We start from the raw sequence: 27,348 nt of genomic DNA, 5'->3' as shown, positions 1-27,348 counted from the left end.
TAACCTAAATGTCCCTTCCCCAGAGAGACCATTCTTCACCCAATCTGAGTACATTGGCCTTATTATTTTTATTTTCTTTTTATCATCAGGGGGCTTATCACCATTCATAACAATATATTTATTTGTTTGGTGTTTGTTTGTCATACAAAGACAGGAACTGTGCATCCCTGACCCTGTCATTGTAAAGCCAGTGCCACCAAGTCATCTGCAACATGGCATAATTCCACAGCTACTTAATGTGTGGATCTCTATTGAAGTTCATTTCAAAGAGAACTATCTCTTAGTGTTTTTCCCCTTTTTGCTGTTTGTGTTTTCTCCTGTTGGAGGGCTGGACTGACACTGAAGACATGCATTTGGAACATTAAACTTGCCAGGGAGTATAACCTGGCAAGTATAACCTTAAAAGCCTATGAATCCCAGTTGAGTACTTTCTGATTTTTTGTTTGTTTTGCTTTTGTTTTGTTTTTTAATTACTGGCACTCTGTTAGTTTAGTTATAGATCTGAAGGGCGAGATGTGCAGCACTGCCACACTTGGTGACATGCCAGGGAGACTAGGAATTCCATAGGAGTGAAGAGAGCTCTCCTCCATCTGTTAACCCATCAGGATGCTTTTCAACTTGCATTAAAAGTCAGCACTGTACCGAAAAGCATGAAGGGTCGGGAGGTGTGGCAGGGGCCCCACTTCAGTAAGATAGATGGTGGCGCTGGGTTTTGCTATGGGAATGGTTGAAGAAAGTGCTGAGCCCCAATGGGCCACTGAGGATAATGTGGGTCACAGATTTACCTTTTCCTGCAGAAGTTCAAGAAAGAGTGATTTTAACAAAACAGGCTCAGTTTAGGATGCATGAAACCTTGCAAACAAGATTGCTAGGAGGTAAATAGGTTTGCAGCTCTTAGTACGTGTTTTCTACTTTGTTTTATATTTATTTTCCACTCTAGTGCCTTCAAATCATTGGTTGCCAGTTTTATTTTTCAAATACCCTTAACACACACGTTGGTGAGACTTAAAAGTATTATTGACGACAGTGGAGGGTCTTGCTGCACATTTTTAGTAATGAGTCACAGAATGCATTAAATAATATGATTTAAATAGATACACCATTTACCTCCCCTCTGTACCACCAAGGACTGAGTAAGGGGAGCAAATAAGTTTGTCTTCATGTACAGATCACAAGATTGGTCCCCATTGTGATTCAATATTTAGTTTTGATTAATTATAAGACCAGAACTTTGGCTCTGACTCTAGGCCATTTTTTGCTTCCTCCAGATGGGCTGTGGAGCATCAGAGTCTCCTTGGTCTGTGGTTGAGACCACTGCCACTCTGCTTTGGTGGAAACTTCCAGGCCTAGTGCCCTTTGTTCTGGAGCCCTCAGCCTCCAGGTCAATAATGCAAGATGAGCCAAGTGTTTCTGGAATTACTTTCTCACTCACCTTTTCCATCTCTGAAAATGCAGCTGCAGCAGTTGTGGTCATTGACCCACAGAGTGAAAAGTATCAAATGCAATCAGCAGCTGCCTATCTTCCTGCCCAGCTCCTCTCTACAGACAGAAGAGATTCATGTCAAGTTCACCCATTGTTAAGAACAGAAAAGTCAGTGATTTCCCAAGAGCTTCTTCAGAAAACTGAATTTCATCTGAAGTCCGAATCCCTGGGCTTGAGTCCCTGCCTACAGGTCAGAGGGACCAAGATTTAAACAACCGAGTCTCTTAATAAACTGTTACTATCAATCTTTCATTTGACCTCTGTCTGGAAATACTTGCTGATTTTCTTTTCTTTCTTTTCTTTTCTTTTCTTTTCTTTTCTTTTCTTTTCTTTTCTTTTCTTCTCTTTTCTATTTTATTTTATTTTATTTTATTTTATTTTATTTTATTTTCCTTTTTTACACCCTGCTGCTTTTAAAACCCCTTTACACCATTCTTAAATCATAACTGTCAGGATTTCTGAATGGGTGCTGCATTAGAATTGTCCAGGGAATTTTGGGATACTTCCTGGCCTAGCCCTATATACCAAGTCAGATTCATGGACTGGAGCCTTGGAATCATCATTTTTAACAAGTTCTCATAAAAATTTTTTAATGTTTATTTATTTTTGAGAGAGAGAGAGAGAGCAGGGAAGGGGCAGAGGGAGAGGGAGACACAGAATCTGAAGCAGGCTCCAGGCTCTGAGCTGTCAGAATGGAGCCTGCTGTGGTGCTTGAACTCACCAATGGTGAGATCATGACCTGAGCCGAAGTTGGAGGCTTAACCGACTGAGCCACCCAGGCACCCCTCTCACAAATGTTTCTATACTCATGAATAAACATTTGAAGCTCCCTGAGGCACATGGCACATAGTAGATGCCCCCACCGTAGTAACTTAATATGTTAACCCATTGACATGAGAATTCATCAGAAATAGAATTAAAATGCCCATTGCCTTATTCAGTGCATAATGCAGAGAATTTTTACTTGCGAGTATGCTGTCTCTAAACAAGACAGCCAACTCACTGTCCTGAAATGAATGATTTGATAATGTGGGCAGGCAACATGTTCATTGTCACAGCTTTGTTGATTTTTTGTAGATACTGAAGATATGTGTAAGTTCATCGCTAGTGTTACCACAGCAATGATATATAATGTAACGTGGGGTAGAAATTATTTGGTGGCAGAATTTATTTGTAAGGTTTTATATATTATTCCAATCTTTTTTTATAGAATAATAAAGAATTTGAGTCAGTTAAATTGTTCAGTTATAATTTACTACCTACAAAAGAGGAAAATATATGTTGTAGAAGCTATTCACACTTGGATTTGGGGATCATAAAATGTCTTGGACATATTTATCATGGTAAGTATGCTTTAACAGCATCTCCTTAATCACCTTGCATAGGAAGTATAAGCATATTTGAATAAAGTGGAAAAAAGACCTGATTTTTCCCCTTGGTGTGCGTTAGAAACATTGTGATGCTTATACTGGTAGAAGGCAAAGCATTGTGACCTTGTGTAATCTTGGGGTTCCTGAAGTTTTAAGACATAATATTTAAATTATTTCTGAGGGAAAGTCCCATCATTTGACATTTGCCATAACTGCTAAAATCTACAAACTGGCTGTTCATGGGGATTGGTTTGTTAACTGACTCATGTTTGCTGAGTCATTATCAGTGCTCCATTCCTAGAGAAACTTCTCACCTTGGGAACCATCCCTTATTGGATTCTGGAAGATAAGTCTGAAAGGATCATAAGCAGTTTATGACTCAGTCCATGTAGCTGGGCTAAGGAACTTCTTACCTTGAAAGGCTTTTCTTGCAGAGGCTCTGGGCCCAGTGCTTGCCTGGTACACTGTTGCTTTGTGCCATGAGTACCAGCAACACAGAGTTGGAAAGGGCTTGTAGAGGACTGTCAGTCCATTCATTTATCCTCTACCTGTCCCCTGGACAGAACCAACTGCATTCTTTCCTAGTCACGTCCATATCCTTATACCTTGTCTTACATAGGACAGACATCATGAGGGTGTGTACAAGGTAAGATAGCAAATCTTACTTAAGGATGCATATTGTATAGGTTAAAGAAAAATTACATGGTACAAGAAAGTGACAAGAGCAGAACTTTATTTATTGGGAGTTCAAGACTGTTCTTTATGCTTTGTCAGTGTGCAAACTAATGTGTATCTGGAAATGAGTGGAAGGTTTCTCTCCAGAGAAAAAGAGAAGGAAAGAGAGAGAGAAAAAACCCCAAAATGTTTAGAGTTTCTTGCTGTATGTTCCCAAGTAGAATGAGTAGAAGAGACCCTTGCCTTATACATGAGGAAGACTTAGCACTTGTGGGAGAAATAACAATTTATTAAGCCTTTGTTTCCTGGATTAGTTCTCTACCCCCACCCCATAGTGTTTTAATCACTGGATTTAGTCTGTTGGAGGATTGATAAGTAGTGGATGAAAAGCAGAAAGCGTCTCTTCTGGAAAAAGGGGAGAGTTTATGGCAGAACCACAAGTTTTGTATTTAAAGAGGAAAAAAAAAGAATAGGGAATGGCTGTATTTTTGTTTTAATCCTAAGTGCTGAGCTGTATTGCAGAAAAGTCATACATAGATATTTCCAACTCATTGGTTTACTTTAAGCAAGAGGTCAAAATGACCACACATTTGTTTTTGTTTTTGTTTTTAATAGTGAAAGAGACTTTGAGATTTTAAAGTTTAGAGAATTACTCATCTCAAAAAAATGGATGCAGGAAAAACAATTTTGCTTATGTCACCTGAGCTGTCATATCCTTAAATTATGCCACTTGCTCAAATTTTAGTTGGATACAGTTTGCCTCATTCTTGTCTTCTTGTCTTGTACTACCTCCCTGGGATCTCATCCACTCATATTTCAGCTATCAACAATGAAGTAATGAGTCCCCAGGCAAGATTTTATTGAGAATATATAATATTGCCTAGTAGAGGCTGGCAGGTAATGCTTTATTTTGTAAGAACCATTGGCATGTAGTGAGTCAAAGGGAGACATAATTTGGATTATGATGACATTATCTAACAAAATATGATTAACTTCTGCTGATTTTTAACTTCTTTAATTGTTTAAAGGTTATGATTCTTATTACAAAAGTCATTATTCTTAGTTTTATATTTAATCAGGGGCAAACATTAGATGCAGTGCAAAATACACCTAAGTAGATTTCAGGAACTATGAGAAACTATGATCGAGTTTTATACATACATTTTTATATTTTTTCTTTCTTTCTTTTTCTGTGAAGTTACTCATCCTATATAAATGGATTCATTAGAAGCATTTTTATTTATGTTACATGGAATCATCCGATCAGGACAAAATGGTGCCGTTCATATATATATATATATATATTTGTCAATGACCTGGCCAATTAGTATTAAGGGGTTGGTAGTTGGTGGAAATCTGTAATTGATGATTGCTTAATGGACTACCATCCATGAGGAAATGAGTCTATCTCATACCTGTATGTGCATAAACCATGCACAACATGACCCTTAGTCAAGAATTGATGGTGGCTTTATTTTAATGGTGATTTTGAGTTTTCTCTTGACCCTCACTACCTCTCTTTATCTTGGTTATTTTATTTACCAAGTCCCTCAATATGTTGATGTCACACTGCAGATATTTAATACATATTTTTTTAAAAATTACTGATACTAAGAAGATGGTCCAGACTTTGGAAGTTCCAATTAAAGATGAGAAAAGGACATCTGCAATGGAGTGATATGATTCAGCGCACTGAATCTCTCCTGTTCTGAATTAAAATTTTTTTTTCCAGAAGGGCACCCTCCCCCAACCCCCCCCCCCCAAAAAAAAAACTCTTCTGAGGAGTACCTTATTTTTGGATTATGTACATGTCTCTGTTTGTCATGTTCACCATGATTGGTAGATTTTTTAATGTTTATTTATTTATTTATTTTGAGAGAGAGTGCGAGTAGGGGAAGGGGCAGAGAGAGAGGGAGAGAGAGAATCCCAAGCTGGCCCCACACTGTCAGTGAGAGTCTGATGTGAGGCTTGATCTCACAAATTGTGAGATCATGACCTGAGTTGAGAGTAAGAGTCTAACATTTAACTGACTGAGCCACTCAGACACCTTGATTTTTTTTTTATTGTTTATTGATTGCCAAGATTCTGTAAACCTCTTAAATTGTAAGACACTAAGTAAATATCATTGAAATAGGGTAAATCAAACTTGCTTTCTGGAGCAGTCTCAAAGTCTGAAATGATCTATGCTTTTGGAAGCAATGCCTCGCATGAGGGATTATTTGCATTATCATAAGTCAGTTTGTTCATTCATTCATTCATTCATTCAATTATCATAAATCAGTTTAATTGCTGAGCTCTTTACTAACCTGAGGGTTTTCCTGAGTTACATTGTATAAAATGACCACTGCATAAAATGACCACTGCTGTTAGGAGGAAGTTACAACTACTTGGGCAGAAACCTTCTCTTAGGCAGAATCCAGGGAGGGAGAGAAGAGGAGCTAGAGCAGGCTAGGCTGAATTAGGGTAGTTTCCTTGCAATAGCTTTTATTGGACATGGAAGGGGGACTAAGGGCTCTAACTTCAGGGAAAATTTTGTCTTTAAGGTCTTTACAACTTTGTGTTCTCTCTCTCTTTTTAAGTACTAGGTTTTCATTCTGATCTTTGCCTCTCTACCAATCTTCCCTCTTCCATCTCAAACAACCCTAACTTTTGAACTCTACCCAGATCTGCTCATTTGGGAAAAGCTCAAATTGGCTCTAACTTATTTTACTCCACTACTTTTGGCCCTTATTTCCTCTGCTTCTGCCTTTCTCCCACCTTCTAAATAAAACTTTCAGCAAGGTATAGAGAGGAAATAATGCAAACTTGGAATTCAGACAGACCCTAAGTTCAAGTCTTGACTTTTTCCCTTTCATTAGCTGTTGTGGGCAAGTAACACCCTGACCTATAGAATTACATGGGTGAAATTGTGCTGATTATATATATAGGCAATTGCTGGAAAAATTTATCAACTCAGTCCATTCCCAGAGTGGACCTAATTTTATTGCAGCTACTTAGAAACACACAGAGTCCAGGATAGTGCAAAATATTCTTATGTGTCCTTCCAAAGTCACTTCTTAGAGCCAGTTTCACTTCTTGGGGGGCATTGGAAGCTCTCTTGTCTGTCACTTTTTTTCTTTTTCTTCGCTTCTGCCAACCTAAGTTTGTTTTCCTTATAGCCAAAGAGCATTTACCTCTAAGAATGTCCAGGTATCTTGAATATTTGAGTAGAACATCTATAAAGGAAACAGTAGGCTGATTGTCCTATTAAGCTGGGGGAGCACAGGGCCAGACAAATGTGTGAAAATGCACAGAATCTCATTCTGCCACATGTATAGAACACCCACACTCAAGACATAGTCCTAAAGAAACAAAAAAACCTCATACTCATTTTTTCTATTAATACCATTTATTAACAAAATATATAATTAAAATGAATTTCTACTAAAGGGTTAAATGTACCTAGTGGAGAATGGAAGGGGCAGACTCAAAGAAATCTTTATCTGTACAGTTTGAAGGTATTGGGGGAGACATTTAAGTAAATTGAATCTTACAACAGTGAATCATTATGATGTTCATATAGGAAATTTCCCTTTTATTACTAACCTCAATTACCAACAAAAAAGGGTGCCATTCATTTTGTTCTAAATTTTATTTAATTAGGATATTCAGTTTTATATGTGCTCGGCCTTTAAATTTTAGTATATTTTTCTTTCCAGGACTCAGAGGGCCAATTTTCCTAGGCAACATTTGTTGAGTATAGTAAGTCCTAGCATAGTAAGATGAAAGCCCCTTTTATAAATTAATTATGTGTGGTCTGCACCATTTTTTTAAAATAAAATGTTTCCATTCACTCTTAAACTTTTTTTCTTTTTTCCTTTAAAAAATGTTTAGTAACACACCATTGTACAATTAAGGAAGTTATTCCTTGTACAGTCAGAGGAAATGAGAGAACATAAAGACTATAGTATGATAAAGGAATATAAATTACCCCAGGAACATCAGAAAAGATTAAAAAAAGTTGCAAGGTACTGTAGCCACAGCTCATCTCCATAGTTCCCAAACACTGCTGTGAGGCCTTTGTCTCTTCTTTTTTTTCCTTTCCAGTTTTATGGAGATATAATTGACATATAACATTGTATTAGTTTAAGGTATACAACATAATGATTTGATATATGTATACATTGAAAAATGATTACCACAGTTACTTTAGTTAATATCCATCACTTCACGTAGTTACAAATTTTTTTCTTATGATGAAAACTTTTAAAATCTACTCTCTTAGCAATTTTCAAATATACAATACAGTATTGTTAACTATAGGCACCATGCCATACATTACATCCTCAGAATTAATTAATTTTCTATTTTAGAAAGAGAGAGAAATAGAGTGTGAGTAGGGGAGAAGGGTAGAGGTAGAGAGAGAGAATCTTAGGCAGACTCCACACTCAGTGCAGACCCCACTCAGAGCTCGATCCCATGGCCATGGGATCATGACCTCAGCTGGAATCCAGTCCGACACTCAACCAACTGAGCCACCCAACCACCCCAGAATTTATTTATTGATAACTGGAAGTGTATACCTCTTTCTTCTTGTATACATGTACCCTGATTGCCCCTACTCTACCCTCATCTTGCCCCTGAAGACTGAGTTCCAAAAGAGGCATTCTTGACAAAGCAGTGTGTTTTATAATGATTGAGACTTTACTTAAATACAAGGAATCTGTGCTTATTCCTTTACCTCGTAAAGGAAATGTGGCATAAACTCCAAGTAATTTCTGCAACTGCTTAGGAATTCTTTATGTTTTGCTACTGAGATGGGAAAGCAAAATTTCTAGATGAGAGATTATAAAATTGACAGGATTATAAAATATAGGTAAGTATTACTCTTTAGGCTCTTAATAAAGAATAATTAAACAATAACTATTAGAGACTGTTATAGTGGTGTTTAGATATTTAATGAGCATCAACTATATGGCAAGCACCATGCTAGATGCTCCATATAAAAAGATGAGGAAATTGTTGCCATCTACAAGAAGCTTACTACCAAGCTAAAAAGGCAGGTGTTAAAAAGAAACAATTAGATTAAAAATATGGCACTTGTTCTAACAGTGATGGATAAAATGATTAAAGAATAGGTTCTAAAAGTGCTAATTTATACTCAGGTGATAGTTTAGACATTGAGGATGCCTGTATCAATGCATTTCTGCTTTGAAAGAGAGCAGATCAAACAGTGTGTGAGACACTTCCAAGGAATTCTGCATAGGAAATGACAGAGGAAGGTTCAAGATGTTAGTGTACTGGCTCATGCAGGATCATTTATCAGACCATCCAATTATAAACATGCTGGGCAGAGTGTGAAATACCAAAAAATGATGCTAACTCTGACCTAAAGAGATTTTTGGAGAGACAGAATCTGACAAATGAACTGGAGTTCAGCAGCATATATCCTTTAAGAAAACACTGGAGTGGAAATTCCACTAATGTTTCTTGCAACAATAGTTGGGACTCTTTCAGATTGCAGGCAACACTCAAGTGTATGGAACCCAGCTCTGCTGCTTATTTTCTCTGCAACTTGGCCAACTTCTCTGACCCTCAGTTTCCTTGCCTCTGTACACTACCCTCATAGAGCTCATAGAGCTTTTGGGGGGATTCATTCATGCCCAAATTTACTAGACATTATGTTAATTTTTTTCATATTTATCTAATATAATCTTCAATAACTTCAATATATTATCCTCATTTGGCAGGAGAAGAAATCAAAGTAATTATCCCAAGAACTCATGGCTATAACTTGCAGAGCCCAGAATGGGATTCTGATCTATCTCACTCCAAAATCCAACCTTGTATAAACTAGGTTCTCATTTGACAGATGGAATACATATGAAGGCACTAAAAATGTCATTTCTATGTAGTTAATCAACAATTATTTAACACCTACTATATTCTAGGCATTCCATTCAAAACCAAAGGTAAATAACTTAACAATAGAGATTTCAGTGAGATAAAAAATTATGTAATCTACTATTTGCCAGGATAGAGAATGATAAACTCAAAGATCAGACCTCCTCTCCACAGAAATTATCTGCTAACACTTGAAAATTTCATTGATGGTTATAACTGTCAAAAAGACTTAAGGAGGGGCCCCTGGGTGGCGCAGTCGGTTAAGCATCCGACTTCAGCCAGGTCACGATCTCGCGGTCTGTGAGTTCGAGCCCCGCGTTGGGCTCTGGGCTGATGGCTCAGAGCCTGGAGCCTGTTTCCGATTCTGTGTCTCCCTCTCTCTCTCTGCCCCTCCCCCGTTCATGCTCTGTCTCTCTCTGTCCCAAAAATAAATAAACGTTGAAAAAAAATTAAAAAAAAAAAGACTTAAGGAATAATTTTCAGCTCTAAAATCTAAGTTATACAACATTATGGTATCCTATGGATATAATATACAAATTAAAAGATTAGAATTCTGAAGATAAATTTTAGAAAGAATATAGAATCTAATATACATCAATATATAAAAACTCACATCTACATCTACCTGCCATTTTATCAATATCCATCTGTTTTGATATATACATATCTGTGTATATCGAGACAATATCAGAACTATGAAGGAAAAATAGTTAACACCTGATAAACATTTCTAAGATTAAAAGAACAGTGCTCATTAAGAAAGACTTTGAGGGCTATAGGGGAAGGATAATTAGGAGTGGTTTAGATGAATAGTGATTGAAAGGGTGGCTTAAGAAGCAAGTGTTGTAAATAAGTCAGTCAGAGAAAGACAAATACATGATTTCACTCATATGTGGAATTTAAGAAACACAACAGATGAACATAGGGGAAATGAAGGAAAAATAAGATAAAAATAGAGAGAGAGGCAAACCATAGAGACTCTTTAAAGACAGAGAACGAACTGAGGATTGCTGGAGGAGAGGTGGGTGGGAGGATGGGCTAAATGGGTGATGGGCATTAAGGAGGGCACTTGTTGGGATGAGCACTGGGTGTTATATAGAAGTGATGAATCACTGGGTGCTACTGAAACCAAGACTACACTGTATGTTAACTAACTTGAATTTAAATTTAAAAAATCAGGCAAAGAATAGCAACAACAATAATTACATAAACATTAAACAAACAACCAAACAAGTGTTGTACAAAAGCAATAAATTGTAAAATTAGCCCAGGGTATGCAGGTAATTACAATTAGTTATTAGTAGAACATGAAGAATAAGGCAGTGTTGTTGGAAAGTCACTTGGAGAGGCACAGAGGTTATTGTGATTTTATTGGAGATTTGCACTGCTGGAATTTTTTTTTTATTACATAGGTTTTTGCAGTAGCAAAAAGGGAGAGAAATAGATAGTAGTATAGCAATAGAAGCATCAGCATTGTGCTGAGAATATACTGGGACAATATAGACCAAAATGGGATGAATGTAGAAAAAGAAGAAGTCAGAAGATAATAAAAAAAAAAAAAGGAGGAACCAGATCAGCATTAGGTTTGTCTGTTCCTCAAAAATTTTGGCTTAGATATTTGCTCCCTATTGAGGAGGGACTGATGATTAATACAATCTTCACTCATGAGTCTATGTATTTTAAATTATATAAGTGTATATATGTATATATATTACATATGTATATCTATATCTAATCTATACCTATGAATGATTAAGTATAAATTTACACAGTCCATTTCTTTTGTCTTCATAAATAAACAGGTTATATTTTATTTACATAATTAAACATGTGTTAAGTATTATTATATTTGAGGCTCTATATTAAGAGCTTGATTTACAAAGATGGGTACAAGATTGATCCTGGCACTTTTAAGAGCAGGTGAAGAGCAATGAATGAACCAGGGGAACCCAAATGATGATTGTAATTGCCTTTTTGGTTTCTAAAGCAAGTGGTCTTATTTCTTACCTTTCTAAACCTTCCTGTCCTCATTCCTGGCTTTCATGCCTGAAGGTTTTGGGAATCCCCAGCCCCATGTGAGAGATGGATTTCCTTACCCGTCAACTCTGCAGGACTATACTGGGAAGGTGGTCTCCTGGTCTTTTTTTAAGAGAAGAGGATCAGACAAATAGTCCTGCCTTTAAGCTTGCTTAACACTCCCAAATAATAAGTACATGAGGCTATGATAAAAATCCCTTATTATATTTACCATGAATCCCCTAAACTCTACCTTAACATAAATTATACTGCATTTTCTCAGGTTTATAATTATGTGGAATCTATTTGCAACTTGCTTGAGTCAGACTAAAAAAGGGAATTATGTACTCAAGTCCTAGACTAAATAAATCTAGGGAAATATGAAGCCATTTTTCACTTCTATTAATAATTTCAAACATAGCTAACATTAATCAATTTTAATTGCAGAATTAAAATAATAAACCAGTTGGAAAGTCAACTGTTTAAGAATCAAACATATTATTTTTTTCTGCCTCTAGCTCAAATACTTTTTAAAGGATTGGAAGATTCTATAATTATATTTAAAAATGTGTTTTTTAACAAGGCAAATAAACACTGATATCCAGTTAAAATATGTGTTATTTGTGATTGGATTATTTCAACAGCAACAGATGAAAAATACTAACATGGTTCATCCCAAAGTTAAGAGATATTTTTATTATTGTGATAAAAACCACAAAACATGAAATCCACCTCTTAATAAATTTTTAAGTGTACGGTATAGTATAACAGCTTGAGGTAGAATACAGTGCATCTATTCTCAGGCTTTGCTGCAGAATTATATTAACATGATGAACTTCCTGGTGAAAATGTCCAATTGATGTACCTTATTAAAATATTCTATTTTATTTTAGAAAATATTCCAGAAAGGAATATTCTTTATTCTTGAAAGTCTTTATTCTTGAATTCTTCCAAAAAATCACTTCTTAGTAATTAAGAACTCCATATATAGTTATTTTAAATTTCAACCAAAATAATAGTATTTTACCTAAAATTTCTTTATAACAGTTTAGTGACTTGTCACAGCTAATTTTAATCATGTAAAAACTTTTAATCAAGTACAGAAGATGGCCATCATTGCAAAGACATATGTGTCACAGAAAGCAAAGTGGATCCATCTTACTCAACTAGGTTGTATATACCAATTGCAATTTTTTTTACTATAATCATGGTAATTCTCTGTGTCATATCTCTCCTTAAAATTATTGACTCTGCTTTAATTGTTGGACATATTCAAATTCCTTTACGTGGTATTTAATACTTTCTGAAACCAAGTTCCAACTTAGCTTTCCTGCCAAGCCTTACCACCCAGGGACAAAACATAAATGTTTGTTTGTAGTAGCACATCACAGAAGACAGAGATTGGAGAGAATTGAAACTTAGTTCAAGATTCACATAGCAGGACAGGAGAAAGATAGGAAATAAAGGCTGAATGAGGGATTACTCTGGAGGTGGGGCAGCCAGGCAGCCTCAGAAGATGGCAGGCTGTATCATTTGTAAAGCTGGAGTCAGGGTGGAAGGTTCAACCAGGTAGGATCTCTGTGTAGGGAAGCCAGTAGTCTGGTAATGACCAGAGACCACAGGGTGAGGGACAAGAAGTGGTTTGTGCCAGTAGTTTGAGAACTAATCAGGCTCTGGTCTACAGAAGAAATGGAGAAAGTACATGATCGGAAATAGGAAGAGGCAAGACAATGCTTCCAAAGGAGGTAAAAGAACAGGTCGTAGGTTTTATCTTAAGGGTAGGTCCAGAATCTGACTGGTAGAGACAAAGAAGCAGTAGTATAGGATTCTAGTGGATTTGGGGTCTGGTTTTGAGGATGACTTAACTTAAATCTCATCAGATGAAAGGACTGAGATTGTTGATGTACTTCTTGTCTTAGAACTGACTAAGGGACTGGGCTAGACTACATACCCAGGAAAGAAATATCAGAAAACTTAGGTGTGGACAGGCAAAAAAATCAGAGGAGGAAGAAATGATAAACTGATGTTTCTAGCCTTACCTCTCACTGCTCCAAAATGCCAACTAACCCCCTGAGTTAGCCCTCTTTTCACATAATTATTCTTTTCCCCATTCTTCCAGCCTTTGTGCATGGTACTTAAGTGAAATGTTTTTCCCTATGGATAGCAACTGGATGCAATTCCACAAACATTTATGAAACAAATGCCTCATGTCAGTACTCTGCTACAGAGATGAAAAGAACAGAATCTAAATCTCATGGGTTTCCAATATTCCTCCTGAACCCTTACTGCTTACTCTCTCTGCTGATTTCCTTAACCATATGATGTGAGATATTTTATATCTTGGGATAAATGTTAATGTTAAATTCAGAATGTATATCACCAGCTACCACCACTAGACTGCAACTTATTTAAGGTGTTAGGTATTGTATATTAAAACTTCTTTCCATCTAGCATTGTAGGCAGAGTAAAACCTTAGTAAGTTGTTGATTTACTGGCTATTTTAGTTTGGTGGTTATAAATTTTGCTTGTCATTAGAGCTTTTGCATTAGTTCATGTCAATATGCAATTTTGTCAGGTATTTTAAAATCCTTTAAATACTTTGACATTTTAGAGAAAAGGATTGAACTATGAAAACATAAGCTCTGTGGTGAACAATTCAACCTTCAAAATAATATTTATTTATATCTTTAGAATTTATGTAGGGGATATCTTAATTTTATGGTCTAATTGGCAAGAGTTTGCTTCCAGGGCTTAACAAAACCTGTGGCCATGTAAAGCTGAGAAGAATTACCTACAATCTTTGGATGTATAATTGAATAGCTCACTCTTAAAACAATATTAACTTGGTTTTTGTTGTTGTTGTTGTCTTGTGTTATTGCTTATAACATTATTTATTGCCTGTAATGTTAAACTCAGACTTATGACTTAGATTATATTAAAAATTTAAACAATTATCTTAATTGGGGCGCCTGGGTGGCGCAGTCGGTTAAGCGTCCGACTTCAGCCAGGTCACGATCTTGCAGTCTGTGAGTTCGAGCCGCGCGTCAGGCTCTGGGCTGATGGCTCAGAGCCTGGAACCTGTTTCCGATTCTGTGTCTCCCTCTCTCTCTGCCCCTCCCCCGTTCATGCTCTGTCTCTCTCTGTCCCCAAAATAAATAAACGTTGAAAAAAAAATTAAAAAAAAATTTAAACAATTATCTTAATTATATATAAAAGCAGGGTTTGCAATCACTAATGAATCATAACAAAATTTAAGAAAGAGAGACTCAGATAAACACCTCATTCAGTTACAGAGAAAATTATAATTGGGGAAATGTAATCCAAATGGAAGCTAGCTGTAAGGGATTCAATACATAATGCAAGAAGCAATTATGCTGGCCTTTTGAAAAATTATACCACTCTTTTTTTCCCCTTCAAATTTAGAATTTTTCCTTAATAATTAATCAACTTGAGAGTTGAGGCTCGACATTTTTCAGTAGTATTGAATTCGGGTGGGGTACTCTCCTTGATAGTCAAAGATGGCTAGATTCTCAGAATATGATTCTTTATAGACTTTTCATTGCGTGAAAGTATTATGGGAAAAATATATAGTTTGTATGACATAAGTTATTCCTATTAATTGTTATCTACAGAATACTGGGTAAAACAAACTGTGTTCATTGAAATGATGCTCTTTCAATCCCTTCTATAGTAGCTGTATATATTGCATCTACTATACTTTTCTGCAAACCCAATAAAGGCCGAGGCACAGAACTCTTTCTTTGAAGGAAAATGATTGCATCTGATTTTCACAAAGACTTACTTAGAATGTCTACATTTCGTGTGTGTGTGTGTGTGTGTGTGTCTGTGATGAATCCTAGACTAACACACATATAGCCACATTTTTCTTTTCAGATGATGCCTCATTAATAAAAACATATTTAGACTTTCTAAAAGAAAAATCTTCCTGTGTTTCTTCTTTACCATTCACACAGAACATTTCTGTGACCAGATGTATCAGTTTTCCACACCAAGCTATTCTCTGATGCCAGCTGGGTGTCCTACAATTCAATTCAGTTATGACACTAACCAGAGGTAGCACAGACTCAATAAGTTAAGGGTTCAGTCCCACAAGACTGTCCCTCACTTCAGATGTCAATTACAAATCCAGGTTGTCACCTGTGCTTCTGACTGACTGCCTGTAAATCAGTATTCCCATGAATCTCTCCTTGGGTTCAGAAATTTTCAAGGATGGCTCACAGAACTCAGGGAAACAATTTACTCTTTTAATATAAAGAATACAACGAAATATAAGGATGAGTAGTCAGATAAAGAGATACATAGGTGCAAGGTCTGGGAGGGTCCCAAGTGTGGGGGCTTCTGTCTATGGAGTTAAAGTGTACCAGCCTCCCAGCATCTGGATGTGTTCACCAAACCCCAACCTTCACTTTTGGGATTTTGGGGCAGGGGCTTCATCATGTAGGCATGACTCATACTCCAGCCTGACTCCCTTTTCCAGAGGATGGAGGTGGGGCTAAAAGGTCCAAGCATCTAATCATGGCTTGGTCTTTCTGGTGACCAGCCTCCATCCTGAAGCTACCCATAATAGCCTCATAAGAACAAAAGACACTCCTATCACCTGGGACATTCCAAGGGATAGAGGCGCTCTGTGTTAGGAACTGGCACCACAGACCAAATATTAGAATGAAAGATATTCCCAGTGCCCTTATCCTTTAGGAAATTAGAAGGGTTTTAGGAGCTCCTTGACAAGGAATGGAATGGAAAGACCAATACACAGATTTTCTATTATTTTACAGACTTTCTTCCACAACAACCACTGCCTCAGTTTGCATTATTTTCTTATTTAAATCAGTATAGCTGTATATATATTGTAATAATTGTTCTATTTTTGAAATAAAATAGTTTTTTTCAGGATTTTATTTTATTTCTTTCCCTCTGCTTTTTTCTCCATGTTTAACTGGTGGGTGAGTGGAAGAAGAGACTTACCTTTGCTTATCTTTTTGGGAATGTACATTTGTTGAGTACTGGCCATATTCTGGACCATATGGTTGAGCAACTGCATTATTGTCTGGCAAAAGAAACAACACAAATACCTGAAGCACTTAAAGAATAGGAAGTGCTATAGTGTCATGGTGATTGAAAGTCTCTTGACTGACACCCTTCTCTGCAGTGACTGGTGAGGATACAGCACTCCTTAGAGAAGAGTTAGGCCTGAAGAAATAGGATGTGAGTGAGGGTCTAAAATAACAGTGATGATATGGCAAGTACTCATTTTTAAGTGCCTATCATGTGCCACACCTTATACTAAGCACTTTCTGTATACTCATTCAAACCTTAAAATAGTTGTTAGGTCATCTTATTATACTCATACTCTTTCTCATGAAAACAGCCAACTATACTATTAGAGTTAGGTCCTTTTCTGATTTTGTTTATCTTGTTTGGCTTCTTTCTGAAAACCTCCAATGAAATGACAATAGATCCAGAATTGATTTGACAGCAATAAAAGTAGGATGCTGTGGAAAATGCTGACAAGATTATTTTCTTCTTTTTTTTTTTTTTTTTTTTTCAACGTTTATTATTTTTGGGACAGAGAGAGACAGAGCATGAACGGGGGAGGGGCAGAGAGAGAGGGAGACACAGAATCAGAAACAGGCTCCAGGCTCTGAGCCATCAGCCCAGAGCCTGACGCGGGGCTCGAACTCCCGGACCGCAAGATCGTGACCTGGCTGAAGTCGGACGCTTAACCGACTGCGCCACCCAGGCGCCCCAAGATTATTTTCTTCTATTGAGTACTTTAACAGATCCCAAAGGGAGATGCAACTTCAGTGAGACATCTTGAGAGTATGAAGCTTCTTGTTTTATAACATCTTTGCCTTCCAATTGAGATTGGCTCAAGCCCTCAGTTTTTCATTGGACTCTCAAAGAAACTTTCCAATGATTTTTCTGAGATTTCTAATGCTATTGTTTAGCTTGGAGTCTGTTTTTTTCTTTCACAGAACCATCTGAGAAATTTTTTAAAAACAATGTTCTGAATATGATACCTTTCTTTCAGAGAACTTCATGCACTGCTTACAGAATGAAAAGTAAGATCCTTAGAATGATCTTTAAGGCTGCCATCCTCTAGCCCCTATCTACCTTTTTAGTCTTTTCATTCTTTCATCCATTCTGCACTCTACCAACACCTCTCTATTTTTCAATCATAAGGAAATTTTGTGTTTGCTACTGGGAGGGGTGAAGAGTCTGGACTTCAGAGACAGATACCCAAGTTTCAACACCTGACTCTTGTTTATCTCCAGCTGTGAGACTTAAGGCAAGTTACTTTGCTCTGGTTTTTTCTTTATAACGAGGATAATTATAATATCTATCCTATAGGGTTATGGTGAGAACCAAATGAACAAATGAACTTAAGTGTAAAGCACTTAAGACAGTGATTTGCATAAGGAGAGTGCTATGTGGCATTTATTATTTTTTACCTGTGTTCATTCATAATCATTTGGCCTGAAGTATCTCCCATTTCTAACCTCTCACAATTTGCCCTTCAAGACTCTACTCAGATGCTGTCTCCAGTATTAAGTCTTTCTAGACTTACTCCCTTTATCCCAGTAGTTTGTTATTCCACCCCCTTCCTATTTATGCCTATATGTTATTATATTTGTACTTACATTATGCCATCCATCATATTGTGTTTATAAATAGTGGGGTTTTTTCCCTCTAGGGGATACTGTTGCTCCTTGAGGGAAAAAACCAAAAGTCTCAGTATGTGGCATAATATAGAGAGAAGTATCTGAATTCCTAAAAACCTAGGTTCAAATTAATTGAAGTGTGAACAAGGCCAGATTACCTAATGTCTGCAAGCCTTAGTTTACTCATCTTTCAATTAGATGAATAATTGCAACTTTTTATGGTTATGTCAATATTATCCATCATTGTGATATTAGTTCTACCCCCTTGATATTTTGACAAATTTTATAACCATTTCCTTTATTGTTTGTATATATTAATTAGCAACCAAGCATGGGAGTTTAGAGAGGTTGGGCAAAAAGGAAACAGTGAGGATTTCTTCAATAATGAGAAATATTAACATAATATAGTTTCCCCCTAAATATTTGAAATCATATGGTTTCTCTGAGGACATTTTATGCATTTCTTTGATTATATGACATACCTTTGCTCTTTGCTTAGTTGAACCATCAGTAATATTCTGGGAATCTTTTTCCACACATGTTTCCTCAAAGTAAAACTCTTCATGAACCAATATTTCTGATGAATAATTGTGGATTATCTTAAATCCTAGAGATTTTGAAATTTCATGATTTAATAGTTTTAGAGGGATTCTTTTAGGAGTTAATTTTCTTAAACCCTACTCAATGCAATATTTTTCTTTATGCCATTTTCTGTAAAGGCTGTTCTTAGAAAATCAGTTAAGACTTCTGCTCAGTGCAAATGTCCATGAACATAGCCTCAAACATTATCTATGTTCTTTCATCAAGTATCCTTTAGCTGGAGCAAGAGAGAGTTAGTGTACAATATTGCTTGCATCTTTCAGATAAGGAAATTAAAGGATGAGGAAATTTAAAATGGACTGAAGAAAGAAATATATAACAACTTCATGTCTTTGTGCCTGCTAATACCTGCTCAGTAGGTTGAAGATTTTTTCCTCAGCTTTATGCTACATTTTTTCCCATAAAATATTCCCCTCCATCTCCATATATTATGGAGATAATTCAATGGTAAACTATAAATAAAAATAATATTTTGGGATATATTTTTCTATTTCAGCCATTGTTTTCCCACTTCAAAAACTTAATTTGACAGCTTTGACAACCTGCCTTTAGAAATAACAAAATAGAAGAGCAACGCAAATAAGTATTGCTATTGCATTAGTCAAGGTCCTCCAGAGAAACAGAATGAATAGGATACCTATACCTATACCTCTCTCTCTCTCTCTCTTTCTCTATCTTTATAATAATATTTATTATAGGAGTTAGCTCACATTATTTTGGAAGTCAAGAAGTTCCATGGTCTGCCATCTGCAAGCTGGAGAACTTAGAAAGCTGGCGATGCAATTCAGTACAAGTTCAAAGGCCCAAGGACCAGAGGAGCTGTTTGAGGGAAGAGAAGGTGGATGTCATAGTCAAAGCAAACAGTATATTTTCTCTCCCTCTGCCTTTTTATTCTATCCACGCCCTTTAATTTAGACTAACTAGAAATGACCTATGAAATGACAAATACATAAAATCGATGGTAATATAAAGCATAGTTATATACAATTAACTCCAAATGATATACAGTGAAGTTCTGCTATTAATTACTAATTCATCTGAGTTGAAATTTTTGAAAACTTTCAATAAAGTGTTTGTTTTACATTTTTCTTTTACAATTACCAATCTTAAATAAAATAAAATAAGATAAAATAAAATCTCCAGTCTTTACTTCCATGATTTTTTGCAGTTCAATTTCAAAACAATATATTATCACTTATCTGTTGCATTGTTTAAGATTAAGTTGGCTGTACCTAAATGACTAACAGATTCCCATAAATAGTGGTTTAAATAAGATAGAAATTCTTTCTCTTTCATGTAAAAGAAGTCTGGAGTAAGGTAATTCACTATTATCTGGTGACTCTTATTTTCATCAGAAATACTAGTTTCTATGTCATGCTCTTCATTCTCAGAGTCTGGCTTCCATGCTGCAGATTTCCTTGTGGTCTGAGATGGCTTCTGGGACTCTAGCCTTCACATCCATATCTCAAGCAGCACACAATTAAAAAACAGAACATTGCCACTCTGTTAAACTAGGGTTTTATAATTAAGGGAGAATGGAATAATGGATATTGAATGGAACCAAAAGGATTTGTATCCCTCTACATAATCTGCAAAATGCAGGCTGCTCATCAATTATTGTAAACGAAAGCTTATTTCTTTTATTTGTGTCGTGATGTGGCTTTGAGCAATGTCTGTGTATTTTTCACTCAACTGCCTTTGTGTTTTGTCTCTGAAGTGTAGGGATTTTTAACTGATTTGCTTTTTGGTAAGAAAAGTAACATCCTAATTAAACTGGTGTTGGAAAGAATCCTTCATTATGCAGAAATGTGGATACTGTAATAGTTCCTATTTGAAGCTTAAATATCTTCCTCTGCTGACATATTATTGTAAACCATCAAAAATAGTTGATAATTGTAAAGACTATACAGTACTAATATTCAGAAAACAAATACAGGCTAGCCATGTCATTTTTTAAAATGTGACATTATATATCATTTACTATTTGTCAGATATTTTTTTTAAGTCCTTTGAAAATTTTACCTCATTTGCCTTTTCCACTCTCATTCTCTCAAGAGTGTATAGTGGAGTTTCCCAGAAGCCACATGACTTGTGATGCCATCACTTCTCTGATGGCTGAAGGAATGTGTGCTTGTTATTCCTTCACTTTAAAAAGTTCTGTTTTAATTTTTTATGCAGTGGATATAATATACACAAACAGCATCTTTTTGAGGTCCCCTGTAATATTTGAAAGTGAAAAAGAGTTCTGACACAAAAAATCACTACTAGAACACTTGAATAAATTAAAATTTTGATTTTCATATTCTATAGTTCATCCATCAATCAAAATTAGAAAAACATTTAACTATGTTCAGAGTATATAATGCTAAGATGGAAACTAAGAAGTATGAGGTTATAGTTCTGTTGAGGTAACCAAATGTGTGTGTGAGTGTATGTATGAGTCAATGAGCTATTGGCATGATAATACTAACAAACCACACCAAAACTAGTGGTGTAAAGCAACATGCACTTACTATTACACACAGGTCCATAGATTGGCTGGAAGTCCTGCTGATCTTGGTTGGATTCACTCATGTACTGCAGTCAGCTGTGGAATAATTGCACCGATGGTACTGGGAATGCTTCAGATAAGATGAGGGGAGATGCAGCCCTTTTGCACATGTCTTATACTATAAAAGAGTAGTCCAGGTATGTTCTCATGTTTATGGAACAGATGTACAAGAATGGAAAGGCTAGGGCAAGCTAGGGAATATACTCAAGAATTTTCTAAATCTCTGCCTGGTGTCATGTCTGCTAACCTGGTTTCTGGCCAAAGAAGTCACATGAGCGAGCTCAGAGTCAGGGACTGATGCACAACACTCCATCCATGATGACAGAGATAAAATTGGGAGCATAAGTACAAACAGTGTGCCACAGTATATGTATACAAGAAGATAAAGTTTAAAGTTATATTCGCACTCCCTGAAGTGCCAGGCCCTGGGGAACAGAGGACACTACACTGCAGGACACTACATAAAAGCCTTCATAAGGCTATTATCATTAAGAGTAAGAGAACTAGCTGACTTTCCTAACACAGAAAGCAGATGGAGAGATTTAGACAAAATAAGGAGACAGAGAAATATATCCCAAATGAATGAACAGGACCAAACCACAGGAAGAGATCTAAGTGAGACAGATATAAGTAATATGCCTGATAGAGGATTTAAAGTAATGATTATAAAGATACTCACTGGATTTGAGAAAACAATGGAGGACATAGTGAAACCCTTAACAAAGAGATAAGAAAGAACTAATCAGAAATTAAAAACACAATAAATGAAATAAAAAATACACTCGATGGAATAAATAGCAGGCTAAGTGAAATAGATGAGTGAATTAATTAGCTATAGACAGGGTAATGGAAAGTAGCCAAGCTAAGCAAAAAAGGAAAGAAAATTATGCAAGTTAAGAATTGTCTTAGGGAACTCAGTAACTCCATCAAGTATAATAACATTCACAGTACAAGGATAAGAAGAAGGAGAAGGAGAAGGAGAAGGAGAAGAAGAAAGAAGAAGAAGAAGAAGAAGAAGAAGAAGAAGAAAAGAGGCAGAAAATTTATTTGAAGAAATAATAGCTGAAAATGTCCTTATCTGGGGAAGGAAACAGATATCCAGATCCAGGAGGCACAGAGATCTCCCCAAAAATTCAACCCAAAGAGAACCACACCAAGACACATAGTAATTAAAATGGCAAAAAAAAAATAATAACAATAAAGAAAAAAAAGTTTTTAAGCAGCAAGAGAAAAGAAGACAGTTACATACAAAGGAATCCTTAGAAGACTGTCAGTGGAGTTTTCAGCAGATGCTTTGCAGGCCAGAAGGGAGTGGCATGATATATTAAAACTACTAAAAGAGAAAAATCTGCAGCCAAGAATAATGTATCAAGCAAGCTATCATTCAGAATAGAAGGAAAGATAAATAGTTTCTCAGACAAACAAAAACTAAAGAAGTTCATGACCACTAATCCAGGCCTACACAAAATATTAAATATTTCCTTTGAGTGGAAAGGAAAGATTATAAATGAGAGTATGATAAGTAAAAAACACAAAAATAGTAAAAGTAAGTATTTCCATAAAAATCAGTTAAGGGATTCATAAAATAAAAGAATGTAAGATATGTCATCATATACCTAAAAGGTGAGAAGGAGAGGAGTAAAGAATGGGTTTAAACTTAAGTGACCATCTAGTCAATAGAGACTGTATATGCAGAAGATGTTATATACAAACCTAATGGTAACCACAAATAAAAAGCCAGTAATAAATAAGTAATAGAATAAAGAGAAAGGAGTCCAAATATATCACTAAAGAAAGCCAACAAAACATGAAAGAAAGCAAGAAAAGAAAGGATCAGAGAAAAATCTATAGAAACAGCCACAAAACAAATAACAAAATGACAAAAATACATATCAAGAATTACTTTGAATGTAAATGGACTAAATGCTCCAATCAAAAGACATTGGATGAGTTACAGAGTGGATAAAAAAAAAAACAATGCCCATCTATATGCTACCTACAAGAGACTCACTTGAGACTGAAAGACACCTTTATATTGAAAGTGAGGGGCTGGGGGCACCTGGACAGCTCAGTCAGTTGAACATCCAACTCTTGGTTTCAGCTTCGATCATGGTTCCAGGGTCATGGAATTGAGCCCTGCTTTTGAGGGGGGGGGGCTCTACATTGAGCATTGAACCTGCTTGGGACTTTCTCTCTCTCTTTCTCTCTCTCTCTCCCCCTCTGGCTCTCTCCCCCTCTCCTCTGCTTGTGCTCTCTCTCTCTGTCTAAAATAAAATTAAAAAAAAAAAAAGGAAGTGAGGGGATGAAGAAACATTTATCGTGCAACTGGATGCCAAAAGAAGGCCAAGTAGCGATATTTATATTGGACAAAATAGTCTTTAAAACAAAGACCGTAACAGTAACAAGAGACAAAGAAGGGCACCATGTAATAAATAAGGGGAGCAATGCAAAAATAGGATATAACAATTGTAAATATTGATGTGCCCAGCATGTGAGCACTCAAATACATAAATCAATTAATAGCATAAAAGAAATAATCAATAGCAATACCATAGTAGTAGATGACATTTAACACCCCACTTACATTGATGGATAGATTATCTAAACAGAAAATCAACAAGGAAACAGCAGCTTTGAATGATGCACTGGACCAGATGGATTTAGCAGAAATATTCACAACATTCCATCCTAAAATAGCAGAATACATATTCCTTTAAAGTGCACATGGACCATTTTCCCAAAGAGATCACATATTAGCCCATGAAACAAGTCTCAACAAATTAAAAAAGACCGAAGTCATACCATGCATCTTTTCAGCCCACAATACTAGGAAACTAAAAATCAACCACAAGGAAAAATCAGAAAGAGCACATATACATGAAGGTTAAACAAGTTGCCACTAGACCATGAATGGATCAACTAAGAATAAAAGAAGAAATAAAAAATTACATGGAAAAAAATGAAAATGAAAACACAACAGTCCAAAATCTTTGGGATGCAACAAAAGCAGTTTTAAGCCTGGCTCACTCAGTCAGTTGAGTGTCCGACTCGATTCAACTCAGTTCATGATCTCATGGTTGTGGAATCAGGTCTTGTGTTGGGCTCCACACTGAGCATGGACTCTGCTTAAGATTAAACTTTCCTCTGCCCCTCTCCCCCCACTCATGCGCTCTCTCTCTCTCGCCCTCTCTCTCTCTCTCTCAAAACAAACAAACAAACAGAAAGATTAAAAAATGGTTTTAAGAGGGTAGTTTATAGCAACACGGTCTACCTCAAGAAGCAAGAAAAATCTCAAATAAACAACTTAATCTTACACCTAAAAGAGCTAGAAAACAAACACAACCCAAATCCAGCAAAAGGTGGGAGCATAAATAAATGATATACCAAGTAAAAAAAAATAGGCCAATAAAAGCAGGAGCTAGTTCTTTGAGATCAACAAAATAATAAACCTTTAGCCAGATTCATCCAAAAAGAGAGAGGGTGGGTGATAAAAATAAACAAAATCGCTAAGAACAGAGGAGAAATAACAACCTATATCACAGAAATTTAAACGATTGCAACAGAATATTATGAAAACCTACATGCCAACAAATTGGACAATTTAAAAGAAATGGATACTTTCCTAGAAACATATGACCTACCAAAACGAAAGCAGGAGGAAATAAAACATTTGAACAGATCTATCACCAGCAATGAAATTGAATCAGTAACCAAAAAAACTCTTAAAAAACAAAGTACAGGACCAGATGGCTTCACAGATGATTTCTACCAAATGTTTAAATAAGATGGGGATTAAGGAATGCACTTGTTGTGATGAGGACTAGAGGTTGTATGGAAGTGTTGAATCACTGTACTGGTACTGTCCACCTGAAACTAGTATTACACTGTGTGTTAACTAATTGGAATTTAAATTAGAAGTTAAAAAATAAGGAATAGTTAATACCTATACATTTTAAACTATTTCAAAAAACAGAAGAGGAAGGAATATTTCTAAATTAATTCTGAGGCCAGTATCACCCTGATACCAAAACCAGATAAAGATGCTATGAAAAAAAAAAAAGAAAACTGTAGGTAAATCTCTCTCATGAATATGGATGGAAAAATCTTAATCAAAATATTAGGAAACCAAATCTAATGATACATTAAAGAAAATCATACACGTGATCAAGTGGGATTTATTCATGGGATTCAAGAGTGGTTAAATATCCACAAAACAATGTGATACATCACATCAATAAGAGAAAAGATAAAAAAAATGGTTATTTCAATTAATGCAGAAAAAGCATCTGACAAAGTGTAACATTCATTCATGATAAAAACCCTCTTCAGTGTAGGTCTAGAGGCAAGATACCTCAACATAATAAAGGCCTTATATGAAAAACCCACAGCCAGTGTCATACTCAATGATGAAAAACTAAGAGCATTTCCCCCAAGGTCAGGACCAAGACAGGGACTTCCCTCTCACCACTTTTATTCAACATAGTACTGGAAGTCCTTGCCACATCAATCAGACAATGTAAAGAAATAAAAGGCATCCAAACTGATGAGGAAGAAGTAAAACTTCATTATTTGCAGATGACATAATACTATATATAGAAAACCCTAAAGACTGAACAAAAACCTGCTAGAACTGATAAGTGAATTCAGTAAAGTCATAGGATACAAAAATCAATGTACAGTAATCTGTTGCATTTCTACACATTAATAATGAAGCAACCAAAAGTGCAACTAAGAAAACAACCCCATTTACAATTACACCAAAAACAATAAAATAATACATCTTGGATAAACAAGGTGTAGCTTAAATAAAGCATCTGGCTTACACCCAGAAGATTTCATATCAAACTGACCATCTTGAGCCAAAACTAGCCGAAACAGCCATAAATTCAACTAACGTAAAATAACAAATCAAAACATTTAGTTAATTCTTAAAAGTATAGGAGATAGAAATTTAATTTGGCACTATAGAGAAAGTACCATAAGGGAAAGATGAAAGAAAAATTACCTAGGAATAAACTTGATAATCAAGGAGGTGAAAGACCTGTACTTGGAAAACTATATAAAACACTGATGAAAGAGATTCAAGATGACTCAGATAAATGGAAAAACATTCCATGCTTGTTGGTTGGAAGAACAAATATTGTTAAAATGTTTGTCCTACCCAAAGCAATCTACAGATTGAATACAATATCTATCAAGATACCAATGGTATTTTTCACAGAACTAGAACAAACAATCCTAAAATTTGTATGAAATCACAAAAGACCTTGAATAGCCAAAGCAGTCTTGAAAAAGAAAAACAAAGCTGGAGGTATCACAATTCCAGATTGCAAACTATATTACAAAGTGATAGTAATGAAAATAGCATGGTACTGGTGTAAATATAGACACAGATCAATAGAATAGAATAGAAAACCCAGAAAGAAGCCCACAGCTATAGGGTCAATTAATCTTTGACAAAGGAGGAATGAATATACAATGAGGAAAAGACCATTTCTTCAACAAATGGTGCTTGGAAAACTGTACAGCTACATGCAAAAGAATGAAACTGGACCACTTTATTTCACCATAGACAAAAATAAACTCAAAATGGATTAAAGGCCTAAATATGAGACTTGAAACCATAAAAATCTTGGAAGAGATCATGGGCAATAATCTCTCTGACATGGGCCAAAGCAACATTTTTCTAGATATGTCTCCTGAAGCAAGGGAAATAAATGCAAAAATAAACAATTTGGACTACATCAAAATAAAAGTTTTCTGCATAACAAAGGAAACTATCAACAAATCTAAAAGACAACCCACTGAATTGGAGAAGATATTTGTAGATGACCTATCCAATACAGGCTTAGTGTCCAAAATATATAGAAAACGTATACAACTCAACCCCAAAAAACGAGTAATCCAATTAAAAAATAGGCAGAAGACATGAACAGACATTTCTCCAAAGTCTTACAGATGGCCAACAGACACATACAAAGATACTCAACATCAGCTATCATCAGGGAAATGCAAACCAATATCACAATGAAATATCACCACATACCTGTCAGAATGGCTAAAATAAAAAGCCACCAGAAACCACAA

The sequence above is a fragment of the Prionailurus bengalensis genome, chromosome B2 (genome assembly GCF_016509475.1).
Source record: "Prionailurus bengalensis isolate Pbe53 chromosome B2, Fcat_Pben_1.1_paternal_pri, whole genome shotgun sequence".
Taxonomy (NCBI): domain Eukaryota; kingdom Metazoa; phylum Chordata; class Mammalia; order Carnivora; family Felidae; genus Prionailurus; species Prionailurus bengalensis.
This window is presented reverse-complemented; position numbering follows the sequence as displayed.